The sequence below is a fragment of the Hypomesus nipponensis genome, chromosome 27 (genome assembly GCF_054491055.1).
Source record: "Hypomesus nipponensis isolate SF chromosome 27, ASM5449105v1, whole genome shotgun sequence".
In the NCBI taxonomy this organism is placed as follows: domain Eukaryota; kingdom Metazoa; phylum Chordata; class Actinopteri; order Osmeriformes; family Osmeridae; genus Hypomesus; species Hypomesus nipponensis.
The window spans coordinates 9,214,767-9,217,156 of record NC_140387.1 but is presented as its reverse complement, the minus strand read 5'-3'; the positions used below and the strand labels follow the sequence as shown (position 1 = coordinate 9,217,156).

At 39.6% G+C, this 2,390-nt stretch overlaps 1 long non-coding RNA gene across 1 annotated transcript; it reads right to left on the bottom strand.

Moving 5' to 3' along the window:
* Positions 1 to 201: 201 nt before the first annotated feature.
* On the bottom strand, positions 202 to 2,177 carry LOC146220760 (uncharacterized). The gene is made up of 2 exons (XR_014750898.1): positions 1,377 to 2,177; positions 202 to 869 (listed from the first exon to the last, which is right to left on the bottom strand). It is a non-coding gene; the product is annotated as an uncharacterized LOC146220760 (long non-coding RNA).
* Between the last annotated feature and the right edge of the window lie 213 nt (positions 2,178 to 2,390).

Genomic DNA, 2,390 nt, shown 5'->3' with positions numbered 1-2,390 from the left:
CCAGGATCATTATGGGCTTGGGATATCAGGTGTGTTGTCTTGACAAGTCAACTGGCATTTATTATCCTCATACCCCTACATTACACAATGAAACAAAACAACATTCTTCTAGAACTACAACAACTAAATAGAATTAGGTAAATAAAATTGGTCCAACAAAACGAGATTCAATTTGTGACAAATTCCCCAAGACACAAAGAGGTGGGGATACTTCAAGTTCAAGTCCTTTATTGTCAGGTGCACAGAACACCACAAGACTGGGCACTGAAATTCTTAAGACAAGACAACGCAAGGCAACCTGGCATAAGATAACATATAAGTACACAGAACATAGATTACATCTATGATAAGCAAAAATATAGGGAACATCCTAAATATACAATATGTGAATGTAAACATAACATACTAACACCATATGTAAACATCAGTTATTGAGGTAGCATCCATATGCTAAAATATTGAGTGGAGTCTGTGGGGTGCATGGGTTTGTCAACAATGCGTGTGGCTTTGTGGATGCAGCGTTAGGTATGTTTGTGAGGGAGGGCAGAGAGACCCTGACTTTCTTCTTGGCTGTCCTGACTATCCTCTGCAGAGTTGCGGTTCGAAGCGGTGCAGTTCCCAAACCAGGCTGTGATGCAGCTCCTCAGGATGCTCTCTATAGTCCCTCTATGTAATGTGGTAAAGATGTGGGATGGCAACGGTTTCGTTGATGTTCAGAGATGGGTCGCTTTGTGCTGAGCTTACTTGCTCTGCACACCTGAGAAGGCAATGTAGTACTATACATGGACAATTTCTACATCAATGCAACCCTCTTTCAACATTTTCTGTCTCTTGGAACGGGGCCTGTGCGGGCCAACATTCACATTCACCTGTAAAATTAGAAAGGGAGATGTTCAATATATAGAAAATGGTCAACAGCAGGCAGTCAAGTGGTATGACAAGAGGTGTGTTCATAACCCTATGAAACATTACAGTCATACATTACTGTCTTGTCATTTCAATAGGTTGTTATATTGAATAAGCATAAAGTCTGGTTTATTCTGTCGTCCATCAAGTAGCTGTAACCTAGATTTCCCAAACGAATTAGGCCTACATTTGGGCTCATTTTTTCAATACTTGAACTGTGGCCTGAGGAATAATAAATGTTCCATCAACAAGGAAATGAATGGCAGTAGATGGTAGCAAGAGAATACAAAACATAGCCATCAATTTAGAATGGATGTCTGCATTATTGTGTTTGCTCTAATTAGACTATAGCAAGTTACTACGAGCTAGCTAGCAAAAACATCAGATTGTGGAAATCAACAACAGGTCATGCTTTCATCTCAATATCAAGCCACAGGTATGTGTATAACTTGTATAAATAATTTACTCACCTGAAAGGTTTTCCTAGAAAAGTACAAGCCAACCATAAAGGTTTGGAAGTATCCAAGCAGCATGAGCTTGCTTGATCGCCTTTGGTCGAGGGGTCTGGGAGTCATTTTCCAGCCTCGCCTGTATAGCTCAACTTTGTTGACATTGTTGATAATTTACTAGGCTATGTTACGTTGTTTGTGTGGTCAGATTAAAACGAGTACAAAATAATGCAGATGCATCCAGACAGACTAACTTGCTAGGATTGTAATGCATCGTTTTATTTTCCTACTTATTTTGTGAACACGGGATGTGTTGCCAACTCAGTAGGTTTACGAGATGGAAGCCAGCTAGAGAAAACAAAACGTTGCATAGCAATCAAGTTAGACTGACTGGATGTATCTGAATTATTGTGTGTTTGTTATTATCCGACCACACAAACAACGTAACATAGTTTAGTAAATTAGCGACAGCTAACTTGTTGAATTGACTCTTTACTACACTACGAGCTAGCTAGTATGGCAAAAAATGTCACCTCGTGAAATACAACAGTTCATGCTTCAATCTCAGTATCGTGCAATATATGGGTGGTATAATTTGAGTCATACAAATACTTCAGTCACTAGAATCATAGCCAAAATATCTACTTTGTAGGTTTCCGCCAGTTCCCCGAAGCGGAAGAAATACGTAACGAGAAGGCGGGATAAACAAAACAACCAATGAATGGAGTAGTCGTCACTACTACGGGGTGCAAACTAGGTCAATGGAAAATGAAAACCGAGAAATGCGGAAATTGTATAGCAATTCGATTTTAATATGTCATAATTTCTGGAACGTTGAGATTGATCCAAACTCACGCGCAAAAAGAACTCACGCTGGGGGGGCTGTCAATACATTTTGAACTTACGGTTGAAAGGGTTAAATAATATTGGTTGCGGGGGCTACTTTGTGCAATAGACTAATGCAATAACGGCGGATATCGCTATTTAGGACAATGGCGGATATGGCTATGAAAAAAAAGAATACTACGTAGTTTA